Raw genomic sequence first — 24,345 nt, 5'->3', positions numbered from 1 at the left:
AGGCGAAACAAGGTCTCACAGCTGTGGGATTTTGATGAACAGATACTCCACAAAATATGTAATCCGTGTATGTGATTTTCGTAGAGGTTACAAATGTATAAATATGTATTTAGGACAAAATTCGATTTTGATACTAGTGGCTAAGGAAGGTTTCTAAGGATTGTAAAAACTAAACCATAAACTTGACATCATCTGTCTTTGATCCAATCACTCGGATGCAAGGCGGAGATGAGGCTCTGATCCAATCCCAGTTCACAGGGGCGAGTTTAGTTAAACCGGCCCATACACCCATTTTTGTGATGTCATTTGAAAGGATAAATAGAGACATCTGACAACACATACACACTCTCTCTTCTGATTCCAGTGAAGCACTCTGATTCAACATTGAACATCCAGCCTTTAACATCCTTCCAGATGCCAATCACTAGGCCAAGCCGTAGCTGAACTATTTTCAGCCAGGCCTCAATCCTCAATTAATCCTCAACTAATCCTTACAACCCAGTGAAGCGCTGTGGTGTGGGGAAGCATCCTGAAACTATCTGGCTTGCTACCATAATGCTTGCCTGATGAACTCGCCATCTCGCTGATCTGAAATATCCAGAAACAAGAAGGGCAGAGCCCGTGCAGTTCCGGTGACCTGCCTAGCTGATCCTAGCTGATGTGCTGTCCTTCCCTGATAGACCCGATCCATTGACTAGAATCTTGACGGCTAAAAATCTTAAATCCCAGTGGATTGTGAGTATTAACAGGATGCTAGAGAACTATTATATTCCTTGCCTTATCTTGTTCCACCCTAATATCTGAACTATCCTTACTTTCATAACCAGTGACAGTGTCAAAATCTTCAGTGCTATCTTATTCTGTCCATTTGTTAAAGCGTCATTGTCATAGTAATTTTTATTTGTGTAACTCTGATCCAAAAATCCCACTTTGAGTGTTTGGACTGGTTCCACCGGGGAAGGCACTGGGGATCTGTTATTGAAGCCATGAATCAGTCTCAGAGCTTACTTCGTCCAAACCTGGTTGACTAGCCTGCATGCTCTAGTCTTGAGTAAAAGCATAATCCATAATTTCTGATTTTAAACTGAAGTTCTTGTCCAAATTCGTGTCTTTATTTTCGAAAAAACACCTCCCACTAAAACCTCCATAACTCCCTCAGTTTTAAAGATAGAAACGAAATTTCAACTCCCACTGATACCTAACACCATCGGCTACATCCACAACCCAAAACCGAAACAGTGTAGTTCACCAGTTTTTATCAAAAATCACATAGTAAAAGTTTGCTGCAAATTTACATTTTGCTAAAGTTTTACATGTGTCAATTGTCTTTAAATTATTTCCCACTTTGCCTTTGAGATTCAGATTGTTTTCTTTTGATTAAATCATTGCTTTTGATTGCTTGCATCTGTTCAAAGCAGCTCCCGTAGACATTTATAATAATTTAAGCATTTTTGATCACATTTAGTGTTTTTGCTCGGCCAGTTTCAAAGCCATTCTGGCAGTTGAAAAGTCAAATCTGTTTTTCTCTTGTGTTTAAGGGGGGAAGGTGGAGGTGATATTCTGTTTGGTCTGTATTATTCCTGAGTACCTGCTCGCTCCTCACATATATTTATATTGCCTATTGGTGGGTCGAGGGGTGTTGCAGGGAGAACCTCTAACCACAGTGCTATCTGTTCCAAAGCTATCCAAAAGTATTCTTTTCTTTGCTGCATTCTTTTTGTGTTCATTACCTAATTCCCAGTGCATTAAAGATATTATTCATTGTCCTTGTCACCCCTTGGTGATTGTTGTTACCTATTAAAATACATTGTGTTTTAAATTCTCAATCCATAAATAAATATTTACTGTAACAAACTAGCCTGATTCCTTGTTCAGTGTGACCGGGGGGGTGATATTTTGAGAAGGGTGTTAAATGAGTGGTATATCATTCAGAATACGGAACTTATAGACAAAATAAATAAGGGTTTCCTTTGTGCACTACATGCTGGGCGAGACTTGGGTATGTGCCTGATTGAAATCCCTTACAGTACGGCCAAGACTAATATGTGGTAACAACGTGAAATCTGCTATTTGGAAAACTATTTGTGGCTTAAGAGATTAAGGAAATTATGTCTTGGTGCTGAAAGATTTGGGTTTGAACCAACACACAATTGCTTGTTTGCGTTTATTTCTTACACAAGCAATTACTGCGTTTGATGAAACATGAAAATGTTAAAGATCATTTGTACCGCACACTATCACCACCTGAGTGGTCTCCTGGTGGATCTGATAGGTAAGAGCGTGAGGTGGGTAAGTAGGGCATAGGGAGAAGAGATAGAGCGAGAGTTGGGATGTTCTGCTGACAGCTTCAGTTCGGTTTGCACCATTCGCTGAGCTTGGATGCGATGTACGGCTCAGTAGACTCCCATGTGCTGTTGTGCGGGACTATGCATCGTTAGTTTTGTTGTTGCAATGCAGTGAAGTGCGTGCGGATTGCTGTGCAGAGAGGAGGTTGCGTTTGGTTAGTGTTTGAGAGTTGTATTTAGAACTTGAGGTTTTAGGGTTAAGTTAGTGGGGATATTTCCTACCTCGTTGCTTCGGACTTCTGTGCTCTCCACCACTGGGTGGTGGCTTTCCTCTGTAACTGTCCAGAGGCTTGTGGACAAGAGGTAGCGAATGCCTCCCCCAACGATGGGCGGAGATGGGTGAGGTTGAGGGTTTGATATTAGGTTTGTTAAAAGGTGTGCCTACCATTGCCTCCCCAACCTCTTTGGTCTGGATTCCCACCCTCTGAGGACCAGCTGCTATAAGGCCTTCCTCGGTACTAGTTATTGGTTAATGCCCGCTCATCTGCAGCTAGTGTCCCTGGGGTGATGTCTAGAATGGGGCTGTTCTTGGGAGTGGGTCTATCCTGGGCTCTCTTCCTGGCTTGTTTCTTCTATGTATGCATGTTGCGGTGTGTTTTGATTCCAGTGCAGTTGTTTCTATCTGATTCTGAGGTGAAGAGCCATGTTTTACATTGTTTTCTGGATTTTTGGTGATCCTTTGTATTTCGTGTTTCTTCTGGCAGGGTGTTCTAATTTTTTGCTGCCAGATGGGAGAATGATAATCTCCCCTCCCCCCGTTTTTTTTCTTGTGTATGGTTTCGGTTCTAGGCGGATGTCATTGCTTGACCTGGGTGGTCTTGTCGGTATATAACCGGTTATTTTCTTTTGTAGGAATTCTGCTCCTTGGCTATGGATTGCTCTTTGCGTGATGCACATTGTTTTGAACGTGATTCGTTGGTTGATAAGGCAGCCAGTGTATAAGTTTTAGCACTGGGGTGAAGTGGCCCTTTTGTGGTAGTCTGAGAAGGAGTCTGGCCGCTGCATTTTGGATATGTTGCAGTTTCTCTAGCAGGCGTCCGAGGTATAGGCTGTTGGCATAGTATATTTGGACATGATGAGAGAGATGATGGTAAGTGTTTTATGGGTGAAGGAGAGGAACGGTAGGATCCTTTTTACTGTGTGCAGGAGGAAGAAGCATGTATTGATTATTGGGTTTACTTGTGGTTGTAGAGTTAGTTTGTTGTTGATTCGGACTCCAAGGTTTTTGACTGTTCAATGGCGTTGGTGCTGTTCCTAGTTCTGTGGACCATGGGATTTCTGTTTTGCCTGGTTTGAGTTTGAGGCTGTTTGTGTTAATCCATTCGTAATGTTCTTGCAGTAAGTCGTCAAGCGTTGTGTTTTCTTCTTGTGCGTCTGCTATTTTGTAGATGATTTGTGGGTCATCTGGGTAGTTGTAGCACATAAGGCCATGCCTTTCTAAGAGCCTGATTAATGGAGTCAGGTAGATATTGAAGAGCAGTGGCGATATGGACGATCCTTGTGGTACTCCTGAGTTGGTGTCCCTTGTAGAGGATTCAAAAGGTTTAATCCAGACGTGTTCCGTTCTATCGGTTAGGAATTATTTAATCCAGAATAGGGCTAAATTAGTGATTGCTTTATCTTCTATTCTCTTGATGAGGATGCCATGGCTGACTGTGTCGAATCTGCTCAGTCACTGGCACGTGACAGTAGGAGGCTGGTTACCCAACCTGCCTTTGCTCAAGTCTGGCTATTCTAAGTATTTTGTTGGCAAGCACTCCAGGAAATTGGTGTGGCAGTCTCTTTTACTCCCTAAAACAACCAAATTCTCCCAACAAAAACAAGCATTGTCAAAGCTGAAAGTTTAGGTTTTGTGTAGGCACTTCCCTAATGTTACTACCTGGCCATAAAATGGCACCAGCTGGAAAATGATGTGATTACCTGGCCATACGAGAGCAGTGCCTGGTAAATGCCTATCTAATTTTTACACAAGAGCAAAAATAGTCTGCTTTATCAATGATTGCCTTTAACAAAACTTCAGGAACACTGGAGCCATGCTTAGTTCATACATTTCTATTACACTATTAGAATATTTTCATCTGCAATTAAGCCAATACCTTTTAGCCGACTGCTTAGAAATAACACTGGCAGGCAGACATTTTATGGTGATACTTGATCAAGCTTGCTAATTGAGATTGTAGGAGGATTTGATTTTGGTGCAAGGCAGGTAGTGGATAGGAATGGCCACAGGGATTAGCATGGCTACGGACACTCAGTGAGTGGGTAAATCAGGGGTGCAACGAAACCCACATTTCAGGGGGGCTGATCCTTCAAATGTTGGGGCAGGCACTAACTTCAGAGAAGGTGGGGGAGGGGCCAACGTATTTGTGTGGGGGCATCTAACTTCTTTACGTACTCCAATGGGACAAGCGGTTAACTCTCCGTTAAGTTTGAAAGCGCCCACTTAAGGACTGCTGTGAGAGTGAGAGGTCTCATTTCCCCACTGTACCCTTCCAATCCCTGCCCTAGCATGCAAGTACTTACCCCACATCACGAATTTCAATTGCCTAAAAATAGGGTTACCAGACCATCCTGGTTTTGCTGGGACAGTTCCGAAACTAGGCCCTCTGTCCCCCCAACCTCCCGTCCCAAGGGTGTGTTTAATTTAAAAAACACGTCCCAGTTTTGGGGAAAGGAGGGCCCCTGTCCCTTGTTTTTGGATAAAGGGAGGGTTACCAGTAGGAAATGATTGAATATTGATGGTGGGCAACAAACATAAACCAAGCAAATAGAATAATTAAGATTTTGTCCCACTGACATCCCAGACTGGGCTTGAACCCCCAACCTTGCACGTACCCACCCTATGCATTACTACCTTGAGCCACACAGACTGGATGCTGGGGAAAGTGTGCAATATTAATCAGAGCAAAAACTCCTTTGTTAATGGCATGCGTACAATAAAAATCAAAACCGCAAGTTTATTTGCAGGATAGCAGTTCAGTTCTGGGGCAGGAGGGTCTGCCATGGTAGTCCTTCTTTTATGTATGTGGACGTCCGGTCAATGGGCCAGCTCTTTCTGGGTCCGATATCCATCAGCAGATGTCTCCCTGGATCTCGGACCGGCCTGCCTCAGCTCTGACAAGGCTTTACCGAGCCCCCAGCTTCGCCAAGGGAAGCTGGGGGCTCGATGATTTACTCTGCTCTGTCCTCCTTTCTCCTGCAGTCACTCTCACGTGTGCACGTTTTATTTGCTCAGGCTGTCTTTTTTCTTCTGGCCTGAAAGTGACACCACGGGAATTAATGGGCCATGACTATCACTGGGATGGCGGCCATCACTGTTAAAAGCAGGTTTTCTACATGCTGGGCAGACTATTGTGTTCCAAATGTCCATTTTACACGCTCATAGAAAAAAAAACCAAGTAATTTCAAAACTCCAAAATACTGCTTAAACGTGCATTCACTAGTTTTCTTTGAAATGTATTTTTTTTTTGTCAGACCACCACACAAATACCCGGTAATTTTTGTGCCCCCTCCTTTGTGTTTTAGCACAGGTTATATTTATAAAGGTGTTATATGCTTGTTAAACTGCTTAATCACAAATAAATACTTCTGTTGTGCTGACAGCAGTTATTAGGAAATTAAACTGTGTGTACATGGGTGTCAACTTTTGATTTTCACTTCAGAGGCAGAAATAGCCCCACCTCCGCCCTGAATATAAGCAAGCAACCAGCCCACACATGCTCTGGCCAAACACATTTTATTGTCCTTGTTTTTTTTTTATAAGGAATTGCAAAAAGTCACACAAACAGTTTTTAAATATATAACATCTCAGCAATGGTCTATCAACCTACTGAGCTCCCCTGATAGCCTTCTACCATAGAGCGGGTCCAGTGGCGTCGCAAGGGTGGGGCCAGGGAGTTGTTAGGGAGAATTCTCTGTTTAGGCTGAATTTCCTAACCTAGTGAGTCCCCCAGCAGCTTTGCTGGATTTTTGGGGTTTATTTTTTTCTCCTGCCAAGAGTGAGACTCTTTTACCCTCACACTTGGACATGATTTGAGTGTGTTCTTTGGATCTAGATGTGTTTAATCGGCTATGGGGTTGTTTACCCCATAGGGCTTCATGTGTTTTTGTGATGTGTGTTACACAGCACCCTCAGTGCAGTGACACAGGGGTGTCATAGTGACCCCCCAGTATAGACTCCATACCCTGGGACTGACTGTCTCCCAGGGCATGTAAAGTCACCATTGACTTTACTAGTCTTAAATTCTGAACAGAACCAGTACAAACCATCATATTGTGGATCTACTGGCTGGGGCAATTCGATTGCCCAGGGTCTGTTAGTCGAGGGGGCACGTCTCCGTCCCCCCCGATTGAGTTTTGGCTGGTGGCAGTGGATACTACTTTTTATATTCAACCGCAAATATTTTCCTATGGGATTTCTCATTGTTTTAGGCTACTATCTTTATTTAATTATTTACGGTAGCCTCGAACATACCGCTGGTTTATTTAATTAATATTAATTCTCCGGTTGGTATTTTTTGCCAAAACTTGATTCTAAAATGGCGTTTATGTTCTCTTCTGTGACTCCACCCCAAGTCGAGCCCTTTGTTCCACTTTTTGGCGGGCTTCTCCACAGAAGCCCTCCAAAGTGGTGGCACTCTGTCTGGGGTACTTAGGAGGGGTGGAGGGGAATTTAGGCACCCTGGACTGAGTTGGCTTGGCAACTCAAGTCGCAGTCCATCCTGATTGGCCCAAGTGGTGAGCCGGCCCGTTCACCACTTAGCATGTTTGAGTGACAGCTAGGCTGAGTGAATGGGGGTTTGCTGCATAAAAGCAGGGCTTTGGGGACTGGAACTTCAGAAGTCGCCACAGGACCTAAGAATCCGACGAGGGAGAAGCTGAGCCGACCTGCCACGACACCACCACCGGTGGAGCCAAGCTGGACCGTCTCATTACTTTTTCCCAACGACAGAGGAGATCTCCCGCCGGAGAGTCTTCTTCCTTTGACTGGTGGGGATAACCAGTTTCACCGTCTTTTCGCCTTCCCGACGTACCTCGTGGCCGCCTTGCCTGTGCCAAGCACCCCGGCAACCGGGATACCACGTTTTACCACGACCGCGAAACAAAGGTACCACCTTTTACCGGAAAACTCCACGGCTGGTTTCTTCCCTGGTAGTGCAACGACCTTCATCTTTCCTCCAAGACGAAATCTTCTCTTCCCCTGCACGGCGACGCAACTTGCACCCACTACCAGGAACAACTGCCACCGCTGGAGGATCCTTCCCACTTCAGGTACCGTGTCCCGCCTGGATTCCCTTGCTACCGACTGTACGGGGTAGATTTAGCCCCCGGCTTTCGAACCTGGGTTAGCCTGGGACACTCTGGCTAAACTTTCCTAAGCCTCCCTAAACTCTTTTTAAACCCTCTGCAAGACTTTCTAAGCCTAGTGTAACTGTGTGATCTTGGGCGCATTTGTGCTCTGCTCTCTCTAAGAGTGGGCCCAGCCTTTGGACTTTGGCTCACCAGTGACTTTTGCTCTTCTGCCTTGCTAACAGTGTTCTTGAACCTTAGAGTGGTGTACCTTTCCATATTCTGTCTTTTTCCCTCCCTTTCTCACAATCGTATTGGAGTGCCATCTAGTTAAGCGCTCATCTCTGTATGAAAATAAGTGGTGTTTTACAGTGACTTATCTGTTAAGGAAAAAGGGGTGTATATATTACAATAGTAACTGTGTTTAGAATATTTTACAATAAAAGTGCTGGAGTGTTTCAAACCGTGTGTTTTTAAATAAATAATTATATACTTTGATACCAAAGCTCTGGTCAGTGTTTGCTTGTATTATTGTACCTGAGTGCCTATTGTGTATACTTTGCATTCTGCCTAACTCTTATTGAGGGAAGTCTGACTGCTCAGCCACAGCTACCAGGTAAATCTGGGTGGTGCAGACTGATACCAAGTGGGTTTACTGCCACCACCTGTAGTCTTAAATCTTTTGCAGTGGTCCCTAAGGGAACTGCACATGTTTCTGCCTAACACTGGTGTACAGCGGTGGGATTTGTATTTAGTATACACTTTAGAGTGCTTTAGGATACCTTAGTACAACTAACCACAAAGCTTAGCACTGAAAAAGTAATCTTTCTAATATGTCAACTATGGAAACTTATAGTCAAGAGTCCCTTGCTACAAAAACTGCTGATTGTTTAAGAGTATTATGTAAGCATAAGAACCTCCTGACTAAAGGCAAGAAAATGGAATTAATATAAAGGTTGTTAGCTAACCAAAGTCTGGATGATGGTTCTGAGGAACCTACCATGACAGAAAATGTAGATAACAGTATAGAAATTGATATTGATCACAATGTTGATAATCTTGAGGAAGAGTCAGAAGAGGAGGGTGAGGCTGCTGTGACTGTCCCCCTAGGCCTCTGTCTGCTCTACCTGCTGTACCTACTGGGCCTTTGCCAAGGATACTCTGGCTGAACAGAGACATCAGGAAATGAATTAAGAACTAAGGCTAAGGGAAATGGAGCTCAAGCATGAGCTAGAAATGAAGAAATTATCTGTCGAAAAATGCTTCTCTCTCTGGCTCCTCTAGAAGTTCCAGTCCTAAAAGACCCTAGATGCCTAAAGAATTGGTTGGTATGTATGAGCCTAAGTTGGATGTGTTGGATTGGTTGTCTCTGTTTGAATATAATCATGGGCTCCAGAACATCACAGGAAATGACTTACTCACCTGGTTGTTCTCTAGGCTTCCCCCTGTTGCAACGGATGTGGTAATGGAGTTGGGGGAGGAGGATAGGAAAGAGTATGAATGTGTGAAACTAGCTCTGATAGCTAGATTTGGGAAGACCCCTTCCCAGTATCTTAAGAGGTTTAGAACCCTCAAAAAGCACGATGGTACCCCTTGGGGTACCTGGGTGAGTGAAGGGTTGAAAAACTTAGAGGGATGGATTAAGGGTTACAAAGTGAACACTTATGAAGGTATGAAGAATCTTTTTATGTTGGAGTCAATTTATGATGCCTGCTCTCCTGAGCTCAGACAGCACTTGGCTGATTCAAAGGAATTAGATTCCCGAAAACTAGCTAAGGCTGCTGACTTGTGGGTTGCCAACAGGGCCACTCACAAGGATTCTGGGGTAACTCAGAAAAAGGATGAGGGGAAACAGTCTAAAAAGGACTCCAAAGAGAATTCTAATACTGCAAATTCCAAAGAGGGCCCCAAACAAAACCAGAAGGGTAAGCCACCAGGGAAACCACAGCAGAATAGTGTCTCCTCTGGTGCCAAACCAGAGGGAGGTCAGAACAAGCCTCCATTCCAGAAGGCATTTGGGAAATGCTTTGTTTGTGGCTCTACTGACCATGTGAAAGGAGATCCCAGATTCAAGGGTAAACCTTCAGGGATCCAACTTGCCTCCTTAGCCTTCGCTCCAGAAGAGGAAGTCCCCATGGCAAGTGGAAACTTTCTACTGCTGGCTGATGAACCCATTGGTGTCTCAGCCAGTGTTTCTTTAGTCTCTCTGGGGTTGTGGGAACAACAGAATTTAGATGTGTAGAATTCTATCCCAGATAATACTAAATAGTATTATAAAGACAGTGTCCAGGTGAATGGTCAGGAGACTCCTGCCATTAGAGACACTGGGGCCAGCTTAACTGTGGTGGATGAATAATTTTTCAATGCAGAGGATGTTGCTAAGGCACCCAAATGCCTCACCAAGTTAGCTGGAGGGCCTGTGCAGATGTGTCCCCAGTTACCAGTTCTCATCCAGTGTAATGACATGGCTGTAAAAATACCTGTCAGTGTACAATGTGAAGTGCCAGGTAGGGTTCTGTTGGGTAATGACCTGAAAGCTCTTGGAGTTGTGTCACATACCCCCAGACCACCTAGTAAAAGGTTACAGGAGCTCACAAAACCTGCAAGAGAGAAAACCCTGCGAGGGTTATCTCAGGAGATGATGACAGAGATCACTCCTTTACCACTGGAGCAACTCACTGCAGTAACTACCAGATCTGGAGCAAAGGGGCACCCAAGACTCCTAGGAAAAAGTCAGCAGCAAGCACTCCAGTGCTTCCAACAGTTACACCTGTAACTCCACCTCCAGCTGAGGCTGAGAGGGAGGTACAAACCTGTATGGTTGAACTAGACTCTGAAGAAGTGCTAGTGGGAGGCCAAGAACTTATTGGAGATCTAGACCCTGAGGACCATCCTGTGCTGCAGTCTTTACTGGCAGAAGGTGGGCCCAGCAGGGCAGCTTTCCGTAAGGGACAAAGAGAATGTCCAACTCTGGAGGGTCTCCGACAACAGGCAGCTGCTCAGGCTGATGGGCAAGAGCCAGGGAAGTATAGGTTGCACTGGGAAGATGGCCTCTTCTACAGTGAACCAACTGAGTCTGAACCTGGAGACTATAAACGCCTTGTAGTACCTCAAGAAAACAGACAACAGTTCTTGCACTTAGCCCACGAGATTCCTTTGGCTGGTCACTTGAGCTTCAAGAAGACCAAGGAAAGGCTCTCACTCTACTTCTATTGGCCAAAAATGGGGGCAGAAGTAGATAAGTTTTGCAAGAGCTGCCATACCTGCCAAACTTCTGGTAAGGTTGGTGCCAAGAATGTGGCACCCTTAGTGCCTCTCCCAGTTGTGGGAGACCCATTTGAGAGGGTAGGGATTGACATTGTTGGTCCCCTTGATCCCCCTACCTCCTCAGGCAACAGGTTTATCCTTGTTGTAGTAGACCATGCTACTAGATACCCTGAGGCAATTCCTATGAGGACTGTTACAGCTCCGGCTGTGGCTAAGCTCCTCCTTGGTATTTTTACCAGGTTTGGGTTTCCTAAGGAAGTAGTATCCGACAGGGGGTCAAACATTATGCCCCACTACATGAAAGCCATGTGGAAAACCTGTGGAGTTACTTACAAGTTCTCAACCGCCTACCACCCCCAAACCAATGGATTGGTAGAAAGATTTAACAGAACCATGAAGAGCATGATAGGTGCTTTAGAGGAACATCTGAAAAGAAAGTGGGACCTTCTACTGCCATGCCTTCTCTTTGCTTATAGAGAAGTCCCTCAGGAGGGAGTAGGTTATTCTCCCTTTGAACTTCTCTATGGCCATCCGGTCAGAGGTCCATTGGCCCTGATTAAGGAGGGGTTGGAAGGCGCTCCTCCCCTCAAGCCAGTCAGAGTGACTGACTATGTGATAGGTCTCCGAAGGAGAATGTCACACATGATGGCAGAAGCTAGTGATAACCTGAAAGCTGGACAAGCTTTGGTCAAGCATTGGCATGATCAAAAGGCTAACATGGTTGAGTTCACTCAAGACCAGCTAGTTCTCGTTATGCTCCCAACAAGGCAGAGGGCCTTGCAAGACAAATGGATGGGACCCTTCAAAGTTGTGGGAAAACTTGGAGAGGTCAACTATCTGGTGGATCTGGGCAGACCCAGGGAAGCTCCTAGAGTCTTCCACACAAACCGACTGAAAGCGTACATCTCCACACCTGAAGTAGGAGCCTTGCTTATAGCTTCAGCAGCAGAGGAAGAAGAGAGCAAGACTCTCCCTGATCTCCTCAGAGGTGTACCTTTGGATGAAAAAATTGAAGGAGTCAACCTCTCTTCAGATCTGACACCTGAGCAACAAGAGGAGTGCAAATCTATGTTAAATCAGTTTGCCTCCCTGTTCTCACTCTCACCTGGCTTGACCCCTTGGGGACAGCACGAGATACTCACTGGTGACTGTCTGCAAGTCAAAAGCAGAGGATACCGAATGTCAGAAAATGTGAGAACCCATATCAAGGGGCAGGTCAAGAAGATGCTTGATCTCGGGGTCATAGAACCCTCTACTAGTCCATGGTCTAGCCCAGTGGTGTTAGTACCAAAGGCAGGATCCAAAGACTTGAGATTCTGTATGGACTGTAGAGCTCTTAATGCAGTCACCAAGACTGATGCCCACCCTTTACCAAGGACAGATGAGTTGGTGGATAAACTTGGTGCAGCCAAGTACCTCCGCACATTTGACCTTACGTCAGGCTAGTGGCAAATAGCCTTGACAGACCATGCCAAGGAGAAAACTGCATTTTCCACCCCAGTTGGCTTGTACCAGTTTATGGTCATGCCTTTTGGATTAAAAAATGCACCTGCTACATTCCAAAGGATGGTACATCAAGTTCTGGCTGGGATGGAGGACTTCTGCATGGCATACTTGGATGACGTTGCAGTCTTCAGCCACTCCTGGGAAGATCATGTGAACCACCTAGGACATGTTTTGCAGGCTCTTGGACAGGCCAATTTGACTATCAAGGCAAGTAAATGCCAGATAGGTCAAAGTAAGGTGGTCTACCTTGGGCATGAGGTAGGAGGTGGAGAAAGAAGGCCTTTGCTCAGCAAGTTTGAAGCTGTGCAAAATTGGACAACACCTACTACTCAAACCCAAGTGAGAGCCTTCCTAGGCCTCACTGGGTATTACAGGAATTTCATTGAGAACTATGGGACCATAGCTTCTCCAATGAATGTAATCTCCTCGCCAAAATTCCCTAAAAAGGTCAAATGGAATGAGGAGTGCAATCAGGCCTTTGAAAAACTGAAGAAAGCTCTTTGCCAAGCTCGGGTATTGAGAGCTCCTGACTACCACCAAACTTTCATTGTACAGACTGATGCTTCCAATGTAAGTATAGGTGCAGTTCTAAGCCAACTGGATGAGAAGGGTAGGGAGCACCCCATTTGCTTCATCAGCCGTAAGATGAAGGATCCTGAGACAAGGTGGGCAACAATAGAAAGAGAATGCTTTGCTATTGTGTGGGCACTGAAGAAGTTTAGGTCATACTTGTATGGTTCTACTTTTGTCATTCAGACTGACCACCGACCCTTGAGATGGTCAATGCAAATCAAGGGAGAAAATCCAAAACTATTGAGATGGTCAATCTGCCTGCAAGGGTTTGATTTCACCATTGAGCACAGGTCAGGGTGTCACCATCAAAATGCTGATGGACTCTCTATGATGTATGTCATCGACTAGAGGTATGAGGTTCATCCAGGAGTGGATTAAATCCTCCTTTCCCTTAGTCTGGGGGGGGGCGAGTGTTAGGGAGAATTCTCTGTTTAGGCTGAATTTCCTAACCTAGTGAGTCCCCCAGCAGCTTTGCTGGATTTCTGGAGTTTGTTTTTTTCCATCCTGCCAAGAGTGAGACTCTTTTACCCTCACTCTTGGACATGATTTGAGTGTGTTTCTTTGGATCTAGATGTGTTTAATGGGCTATGGGGTCTTTTACCCCATAGTGCTTCATGTGTTTTTGTGATTTGTGTTACACAGCACCCTCAGTGCAGTGACACAGGGGTGTCATAGTGACCCCTCAGTATAGACTCCACACCCTGGGACTGACTACTGTCTCCCAGGGCATGTAAAGTCACCATTGACTTTACTAGTCTTAAATTCTCAACAGAACCAGTACAAACAATCATATTGTGGACGTACTGGCTGGGGCAATTCGATTGCCCCAGGGTCTGTTAGTTGAGGGGGCACGTCTCCGTCCCCCCTGATCGGGTTTTGGCTGGTGGCAGTGGATACTACTTTTTATATTCAACCGCAAATATTTTCCTATGGGATTTCCCATTGTTTTAGGCTACTGTCTTTATTTAATTATTTACGGTAGCCTCGAACATACCGCCGGTTTATTTAATTAATATTAATTCTCCGGTTGGTATTTTTTGCCAAAACTTGATTCTAAAATGGCGTTTGTGTTCTCTTCTGTGACTCCACCCCAAGTCAAGCCCTTTGTTCCACTTTTTGGCGGGCTTCTCCACAGAAGCCCTACAAAGTGGTGGCACTCTGTCTGGGGTACTTAGGAGGGGTGGAGAGGAATTTAGGCACCCTGGACTGAGTTGCCTTGGCAACTCAAGTCGCAGTCCATCCTGATTGGCCCAAGTGGTGAGCTGGCCCATTCACCACTTAGCATGTTTGAGTGACAGCTAGGCTGAATGAATGGGGGTTTGCTGCATAAAAGCAGGGCTTTGGGGAATGGAACTTCAGAATTCGCCACAGGACCTAAGAATCCGACGAGGGAGAAGCTGAGCTGACCTGCCACGACACCACTACTGTTGGAGCCCTGCTGGACCGTCTCACCACTTTTTCCCAACGACAGAGGAGATCTCCTGCCGGAGAGTCTTCTTCCTTTGACTGGGGGTCTGGGGATAACCAGTTTCACCGTCTTTTCGCCTTCCCGACGTACCTTGTGGCCACCTTGCCTGTGCAAAGCACCCGGCAACCGGGATACCACGTTTTACCACGACCGCGAAACAAAGGCACCACCTTTAACCGGAAAACTCCACGGCTGCTTTCTTCCCTGGTAGTGCAACGACCTTCATCTTTCCTCCAAGTCGAGATCTTCTCTTCCCCTGGACGACGCCGCAACTTGCACCAACTACCAGGAACAACTGCCACCGCTGGAGGATCCTTCCCACTTCAAGTACCATGTCCCGCCTGGCTTCCCTTGCTACCGACTGTACGGGTTAGATTTAGCCCCTGGCATTCGAACCTGGGTTAGCCTGGGACACTCTGGCTAAACATTCCTAAGCCTCCCTAAACTCTTTTTGAACCCTCTGCAAGACTTTCTAAGCCTAGTGTAACTGTGTGATATTGGGCGCATTTGTGCTCTGCTCTCTCTAAGAGTGGGCCCAGCCTTTGGACTTTGGCTCACCAGTGACTTTTGCTCTTCTGCCTTGCTAACAGTGTTCCTGAATCTTAGAGTGGTGTACCTTTCCATATTCTGTCTTTTTCCCTCCCTTTCTCACAATCGTATTGGAGTGCCATCTAGTTAAGCGCTCACCTCTGTATGAAAATAAGTGGTGTTTTACAGTGACTTATCTGATAAGGAAAAAGGGGTGTATATATTACAATAGTAACTGTGTTTAGAATATTTTACAATAAGAGTGCTGGAGTGTTTCAAACCGTGTGTTTTTAAATAAATAATTATATACTTTGATACCAAAGCTCAGGTCAGTGTTTGCTTGTATTATTGTACCTGAGTGCCTATTGTGTATACTTTGCATACTGCCTAACTCTTATTGAGGGAAGTCTGACTGCTCAGCCACAGCTACCAGGTAAATCTGGGTGGTGCAGACTGCTACCAAGTGGGTTTACTACCAACACCTGTAGTCTTAAATCTTTTGCATTGTTCCCTGAGGGAACTGCACAGGTTTCTGCCTAACAGGGGTCCAGGACCCCTCCTATGAAATCCTGTTGACTCCCCCCCCCCCCCTTGGGCACTCCTTACAGTGGTATACCGAGTTGGTGGGGTGGAAGGCGGCAGGGAGGGCAAGACCGGGATATTTGTCAGTGGGACACCACTCCCGTGAGGCACCTCAATGAGGCTGCCCAACGGGAAAGGTGCCCCGCTGGCAGGGCGATGTGAGCAATTCCTGCTCAGCATGCTCATTGGCAGCAGGACACCTTACCCTTTCCGAATGTGAGAGGTGTCCTGCTGCCAGAACAATGTCCCAAGGAGCTCCGGGCAGCAGAAGGGCTCTCACATTGCTCCGTGTTAACAGAGCATTTCAATGTGACAAATTAGGCACTGATGGGAGTGGGATTAGTGGGGGGGACTAATAGCAGGGACTTTTGTCCTTTTAGAAATGGGAATGGGAGGGAGTGATCAGAAGTGATGTTAGGCCAGATTGTGTGCAGTACCTTTGTGAGACTACAGCAACCATGACCTTTTGGCAATTAGAACCCAACCTTTGGTATGAGTCTGTACTACACATGTTGTTAGTGTGGCTGAGCAGCCAGGCTTATCTCAAGAGGGGTCAATGTGAGCAGTAGGGTTGTAACACAGTTTCACAGCCACAGTTATTCAAATAAACACACTCAAGGTTTCTTGATTAAACATTTATTAATTTATTTAACAGTCAGTTATATAAGCCTTCTTCAGAAGGGAGCAAAACATGTAACAATTATAATACACTTCAAAACACACTGTTTCTCTAAATCAGATCATATCCACTGGGGATGGCACACACACACTTCCTACACTCTCAGGTGACTTAAATAGCTAGTCCACTGTGGACATTGATTTATCACTGGTACTTTAGAGCAATACTGAGTTCAGTGTGTAAAAGACAGAATAGAGGAATGAAATAAAGGTTAACAAATAACTCATAAACAGGTAAGTACTTTTTAAACCTTCCAATGCAAAGTAAACAAACCCTTTCCTGGGGGAAAGGCAAACACACAAAGTCAGGATTAGAAGAGTTTCTCAGGGAGCCAGGACAGTCAATGTTAGTTGAACAAAGCCTAGGGGAGCTGAAGATCTCCTTTGCAGGTAAGTAAAAGTCTTACACAATGTTTTTAGAAATGTTTGTAGAAATAAGATTCACTTGAAGGGCCACAAGCTGGGAAGCTTGTGAGGGGCAAAGCTGCAAGCAACTCTGCATAAGCAACCAAGATAATTCTCAACTGAGAGCAAGTAAGGCTACACAACAAGAGGTACGTCCTCTTAGGTTTATAGTACCTTTGGTTAGAAAAAATGGTTCCAGCTGGCTTCTGTTCCTGTGTGGCTCTGCAGATCCTGTTGTTCCTGTGCCTCAGTCGTGGGACCAAGAGGGAAGACTTCTGCAACACAATGGGAAGGTGAGAGGCAGCAAAGGTCAAACTTCAATTCAGCAGCACTTTGCAGTTTAAGCTCCTCGCGTCTATAGCAAATAGCAACACTGCGGTTCTTGGAATCCACTTCAGATTTTCCTCACATATGGGGTCCAGCACTCTGTTGAGGTGGCTCAGGCTTGGTCAGTCCTGCTTCAGGGAAGTCCGGAAGATCTTCCTGGCACTTGGGTTCAACTTAAAAGCGATGCACTAGATCTGGTGTTCCTCTCCCTGGCACTTCGGTTCCAGCAGCAACAGCAGTGGAAGTACAGCCAGCTTCAAGAGGATGTCCAGACGAATTCACTTTGGGGTTGATTGGTCCCACCACCCCAAGCAGAGAAGTCGTCCTTGCAGGGCTTCTCTAGTCTAAACGAATTCAGAGTTTCAGCACAGCAGCAGGGCTTCACCGGGCAAACCAATGGTCCAGGAGCTGCAGCAGGTGTCTCTTCCAAGTTCTTCTTTGGATTCCTTCATCCAGTGGTCGACTCTGCCTTCCAAGCCAAAAAGCCTTGCTTTTTATGCGGGTTTCTCCCACCATTTCAGCCGAGCTGTTAATCACACAGCAGGGTGGCTGTCCTCCAAGGACAGCCAGCCGGCCAATCACTTTTGGGTGCATTCCTATAACCAAGGGTATTAAGCACAGGGAGTTTCAGGCACCTCCCTCACTTCCTGTCCCTGCCAGACATACAGGAGCCCGAGGTGAGCTTCACTCGTGAATCCCACCAAAGCCGAAATGAACAAAGGGACCAAACCAGGTTTGGCGTGCAGAGTAAATCTCAAAAGAGACCAAAAGAAATGGCAAAAAAACAACACTGTGTCCTTTTGACAAAATGAGCACCCATGGGTGCCTTAATGAAGCTGCGAACGCAGCCCGTGGTAAAAACATACAATGGTAGTAAAAAGTAAACCACTGCCACCAGCCATTAGTTGTAGAAAGGGTAACATAAAAATGTTACATGAGAAACTAGACAAAGGGGATACTAAGTAGCCCCTCCAGCACCCTATTGTAAAATAGTGTGTGCTGGGTCTAGAAAGTTACAAAATGTAAGTAAAGTCAATTTCACTTCACTGCTCTTGGAAACAGTAGTTTAACCAAGAGAAAGTATTTAAGCCTTTGGGAAATCTAAGAGTCTTCCACGTTCCACTGCACTGAAGGTGCTGTTTGTCACAATGTAAAGATGGTTCCTATGGAGTTTGTCAGACTCCAAAGTCAAAAGAAACACAGTGTCAAACTCGCAGATAAATACATGAGAGAGTGGGGAAAAAGGTCTCACTCACTGCAGGTTACAAAATTAAAATTCCTAAAGTCCGTCAAAAGATCAGGGGGTCTCTATGGTAGAAGGGAATTAGCACATTTCTGAGAATTCTCCCTAACGAGTGACAAGGGTGCATAATGGTCCATGCTTTATGAAACTATTATGGCTTTAAAACCCAAGGGGAATGTGTTTGGCTCACATTAATCTACATGATGCTATTGTGACTTTGCATGCAGGATGGGGTGAATAAAACTAAAGCCATACTCTTATTGCTCAACATATTTCAATAACAATGTGCATAGTGTATAGTTGGTTTACTATGAAAGGATAGTTTATTATATAAAGTGGTTTGTTTCCAAGGCATTGCTATAAATAAAGTATTATTTAAGCACATGAAATGCAAAGCAAAACCTAAATAAATATCTATATCAACTAAGTCTGGGAAGATGTGCTCAGTAGCTTAAATTGTCCACATCCTGGTTTAACCACTTAACCAAAGTGTGTGATCCTGGGCAATTCATTTAATCGCACTGTGTCTTATCTGCAACTCTGTAAGTGATTCACCTCATAGCTTTTGTTAATATATCATGCTGTTATTTATTTAAAAAAAGCCTAATGACTATAGAGTTGCTCCATATATAATAACAGCGCAATTTAGGTATTTTGCACCACAAAGTTATCTGCCACTTGGTTTACTTATGCCAACTTATGCTAAAGGCACTTCCATGGCGCCTCCAAGTATCAAAGACTGATGATGCTCCTTGCAATGTCCATTTCTGTGAAGTAATTTCTGTTGGTGCAATCCATATGCAAATTAGGAGGTGTTCGTGTATTTTGCCCCAGAATGCATGGACAGAGCTCTAATATATGTGTTTCCTGCATCTGTAATGATTCTAGAATCTTATTTTCTTTTTGTTTTGTTAAAATGCCGTCTGCCACTAATGTTACCCAAAAAGTTGATCTGGGCGGGTTTGGGGCGCAAATGAAACTGTATGGAATTGCGCCCACTGCATTTGGGTGGAAACGTAGCCAGACTTTTTTGGTGGCTCGCCTCCCTCCCCCCCTCTGCAATGCTGGATACTCTCCTGCTTCCCCCACCTGGGATACTCTCTCTGCAGTGCTGCCTGGCGTCTGCCCACACGGCACACATACAGGACAACGGCACAGGGGTGAGGGTCAGGAGTCAGGGTCCAGGGCTTGCCATTGCTACTGCATGCCTGTGCACTCATGCCCAGCTAATTGAAAAGGCAAGCCCTGCCCCCTGCCCGAGGGCGTGAGAACACAGTGAAAAAAGACCCCAATTTGAATTTCAACATTCGGGTTGGCCGCCGACTGTTGAAATTCAAATTGGGGTCTTGACGGGTAGCTCGCCCCTGACAGGGGATTTGCGGCTGAGCTCCCAGCTTTTCTGAGAAAAGCACGTAACACGGGGATCTAATCTGCTGTCCTCCTTTCCCCAGCGTCACTTGCACATTTGCAGGCTTTTTGATCAACCTGTTTTTTTTTCTTCTGGCCTAAAAGGGACACACTGCCTTCGAGACATCAGAGTGGCTGCATCTCTGAAGAAGGCAGTGCTTTAAGGATCATATCTTGTTGCTGGTTGACCGCTGTTACAGTGCGCACACTCACTCACTGTGCTCCTCTAGTTCACATGCCTGCTCTGGATATTCTCAGTGCTCTTGCTACATTTGCACTCTAAAATGTATACACAAAGACACTGCTGAGACAGGAACCTGCAGCCCCAATTGCAATCTGCACAGACCTTCCAGAAAAGCCCCCGCAGCCAGATGCGAAATGCACAAAAAGGCAGCACGAACCGTGGGTATTAATGGCACACTTGTAAGAGGGCGCCTACAGCAGATGCAATCGGGACACAATTTGGACACTATCATTTTAAAGTGCATAAAATGTCAACTGTCCATTACTAGTAACATACAGAAAGTGCCCACAATCCGTGGGACATTCGCGTCCCCGGCACAGATTTAGGTGTGCTCCTCACCATTTTGGCCTTTTACAGTAAGGTGTCCATTACCAGCCAATGACAACAGGCAACACCTGAACAAATTACCCATGAAGGCCCGAAACTAGGAGTGAACTTAACTGGTGCTATGTGCGTACTGGGCAATATATAGAGTTTTGGAGATATACTGATGCATATTTTTAATATCGATGTAGGATGAGACAATATCATTAACATCAAGATATATACATACATACAAAATAATTTCTTGCTGTATAAATGGCCAATTTTTACCTCCCTCGGGCCACTTTGGACTACTTTATCCATGTCAATTTGGGAAAAGCATACACATTGCCCTTTTATAGGCAGCCCCCCTACTTTTGTCTGTGGCTCCCTCTGTGTCCCTCCCTCCCCCCACCCCTAAGTTTGATTCCTGGAGACACGACTGAGCTTGTCTATGGATCCCTTAATGTACTAAAAATCCCTGCATGACCAACAGTATTTTGGGTGCACCACTGCCATGGAAATGATTGTAAGTGGAATTGATGTACAGTGTGGAGTTTGGAAAGAAGCAATATGAAAGAAATGGCCCCATTTTTAGACTATTATTTTAAACATTTCCTTTGACTGTAGTTCAAATGCCCCCACCTTGGCCCTAGCGGCATACCCCTTTACATTTTTTTCATTTCCAGCGCTGTGGTCACCTTACTAAAGATGAAAATGTATGTAAATGAATGCAGGTGCTAACAGTGAAATGCTTTATGTTAGTAATTGCCCGACCTTTGTTAACAGCGAAACCCAGGCGTCATTTAACATCTGTGACCTGTTCTGTAGTTCAGCAGCCAGGGACGCGGTGACGCTGGAGCCCGGTCAGCTCAATTGTGTTGTGCCACTGGGGTAAATCATCAAACAGTACCCATAAGCTGTGTGCCCCTTCTCACATGTCTCTCTCCAGGTGTACTCCTAGACAAGCACTTTTTGCTACCATTAATTTTATTAAGCTACTATTGGCCTATACGTGAGCAGCCCTACCGAATGCACCTGTTGTGTGAAAAAAATAAACTTTTAAGCACAACAATCTCTATCTTCCCAGTCTGCTGTCGTTTCTCCAGTGCGTTCTGGGCTCCATAAATTCATCATGTTCGAGTTGCGCGGTGCTCCCTTTCGGTTTCACCAGTCCCTGCCTCTGGCCTCACCAGTACAGCAGCTTTCCACAGCTGCAATAGACTTGTGGGGGCGCTAGAGTGGGAAGGGGCACATGATGATGGATTATTGGGGTCTCTCCCCCAAAATAATACATCTTAATAACTCGTGTTACAGTTACCCAATGTATTAGTGTTCACATATATACTTTCTGTATATTGTGTATATTTGCATATTCTTATTATGTATTTACTGTTATTGTAACCTGCTTTCAAGATTATGCGCCCGGTTGCCCCAGGGCCTGGCTTGCGCTTTATAAATAAAATAAACTTCAAACGTCTTACGCCTCAGAAATAATACAAGACAGAGCAGGCCCTACCATGATTCGACAATGAGCATTTAACTGACTGAGCTATCTTACCGGTATATAGGCTGCACTCTGTGTGAACTGCATTTCCTGCTCATCTCCACGAAGGCTCAGGGACATAATAAGTGAGTTGTACTTAGAAACGCTGGTATGGTAGGGCTGGGACTGCATCACTTCAATTCTGTTTGGTTTCTCTGAAAGGTCAGTGGGGCTGGCTCACAAGAATTCCCATGTTGTGTCAGCATGGCTCACAAGAATTCACATGCTGAGTCAACTTCTCTGAAATACCTAGTTGGTAGTGAAGTAAAGGCTAGTGTGATGTCACGTGAGTGAAACCTATTTTATCTAGAGAGGAGGTACACACAGACAAAACACAACAAAGACAGTATAAGTAGCCATCACATTTGAACACTACGCTAACCGCATTTTATTAACACCCGTATCAAATGCACACATTATGAATATGCTTCATAATAATACTATTTTGAATTATATTAACCCGGACCCTATATGCATATTCTGCCTATGGTCTGTGTGGTGTTACAGGGTAGTATTTGCCCCGAGTCCTCTCTGTAGTAAGGCACTGCCCCCATACCTCAAGAAGCACTCGGACAATGGTCTGCTTGCTACGGGTTTCCGGCGGCTACTGTCAAGCACGGGCGTCCCCTTTATTAAACGCACATGCGTGACGGTCACGCAAGCGTCGCACACGTGTACACACAACATGACTCCGTAACATCCCTCCTTTTTCATAACAAACATATGCATAACTTAACTTAACCCAGCCATCAACATGACATGCAGATCAATACACAGTATACAAACCAATACAGGGCCCAAAGTGGGCGGCTACCGTCCCATCTGACCCTCAGAGATTCGGGTCCAGAATGTAGTCCTTGAACCTGTTCGGACATCTTCAGCCTTCCGGGGGTTGCGCCCATCCTCTCTGCCCAAGTCATGTGGAGATCTCTCTGGTGCAGGGTCCCCGGTGTCTTCTTCGAAACCCGGTTCTGCACCGGATGTGTTGCTAGGGCCCTACACTCGCGAGACTCCTTAGGGGTATTGCGGCATCGACCTTCTTGAAGAACCATGAGTTCCTTGTGATCGTCCCCCTTCTGTCGGATGCCGTCACCATCGACTCATTGAAATGAGTCACGCCCATGGGGGTGGGCTCATAGTTGACGCACAGCTTCCCTTCGGGGTGCCGGTTCCACACCAGCACAGTGTCCCCTACTTCAATGTTTGCCGGTTTAAGATGTCTCTGGGTGTTTTCACGCTCATTGCGCACTTGCCGTTCTTCCAGGGTCTTTTGGTCCTCAGTGACCCCGGGAGGTCGGCCCTCGGCTTCGGGTATCAAACCTCTCTGGCACCAGTTGAACAGGGCCTCTGCTGGGGCCACCCCTGTGGACCAATGCGGTGTGGATCGATACTTGCGGAGGAATTGGTACAGATTTCTTCACAATTCCCCCCCTTGGCCCTGAGTGATCCGGAACACCTTATTGAGAGTCTGCATGAAGCGTTCCACCTCCCCGTTGGCCCTCGGCCAGCCGGGTGTCACCTTCCTGTGTGTGACCCCACATTCGTCCATAAAGGCGGCAAATGGGCCGCCATGAAATAGGGGACCATTGTCCGAACACAATACCCGGGGAAACCCATGGGTCGCAAAGATCTTGTTCAACGCATGAATGGTCTGGTCACTCGACGTAGAGTCCACCCGCTCCACCTCTGGGTAGTGGGACCACTGGTCCATGACGACTAGAAAGTACATGCCTCTCCCTGTGGATTCAATGTCTGCATGTACGGTACCCCATGGCTTGTCGCTCCTTTCCATCGATTTGATGCATGGTTCTTTGACCACTGGTGCGGCCGTTAGACACCAGAGGCAACGGTGGATGTACTGGTCGACCCTCCTCTTGAGGTCTGGGAACCAGACCTTTGCTCTCAGTCGTGCTTTCGTCTTGGTCGTGCCCTGATGGCTGCTGTGTGCAAGTTCTAACACTCTCTCCTCCAGTGTTCTCGGGATCACAATCTGCCTCCCCCTCAATAGCAGGCCCTCGTCGGACATGGACAGCTCCTGACGTGCGTGCCACAGCGATTGTAGGTCATGTTGGGTGTCTTTTCCCTTCCGGGACATGTCCGCCAGCGCCGCTTTCCAGTCCCCGCTGGCTACGGTGGTTCGGATCAGCTGAAAACACCCATCAGCCTTCGAGGCTTCGGCCAATTCCTCCAGTGTTAGAGCTATCAGCATGGCTGCTTCCACCACCTGCCGAATGACCTTGTCACATTCTCCTCCTGACTGTCCTGCCTGTAAACTGCTGCCCCATGGATGGTGGGACAGGTAGTCTGCTGGGTTGTGTGTGCCCGGCCTGTACTGCAACTTGACGCCATATTCCATGAGGGTGAGCATCCACCTCTCTATCCTCGGTGGTGGTTTGGAGGATGCCCCTGTCATGATGGGGATCAGGGGCTTGTGGTCTGTGATGACTGAGATGGGTTTGCCTAGATATAAGTGCTTGCAGCCCCACAGTATGGCCAGTGCTTCCCTTTCAATTTGGGAATACCTTTGCTCGGTGTCCGTTAGAGCTTTACTGTTTTATGCGATGGGCTGCACCTGTCCTTGGAGATCGGGTTGGAGTAACACTGCACCGAGTCCCACGGGGCTGGAGTCCACGA

The sequence above is a fragment of the Ambystoma mexicanum genome, chromosome 6q (genome assembly GCF_040938575.1).
Source record: "Ambystoma mexicanum isolate Mex_15411 chromosome 6q, UKY_AmexF1_1, whole genome shotgun sequence".
In the NCBI taxonomy this organism is placed as follows: domain Eukaryota; kingdom Metazoa; phylum Chordata; class Amphibia; order Caudata; family Ambystomatidae; genus Ambystoma; species Ambystoma mexicanum.
The sequence above is the reverse complement of the archived record's forward strand: the minus strand, read 5'-3'. Positions refer to the sequence as shown.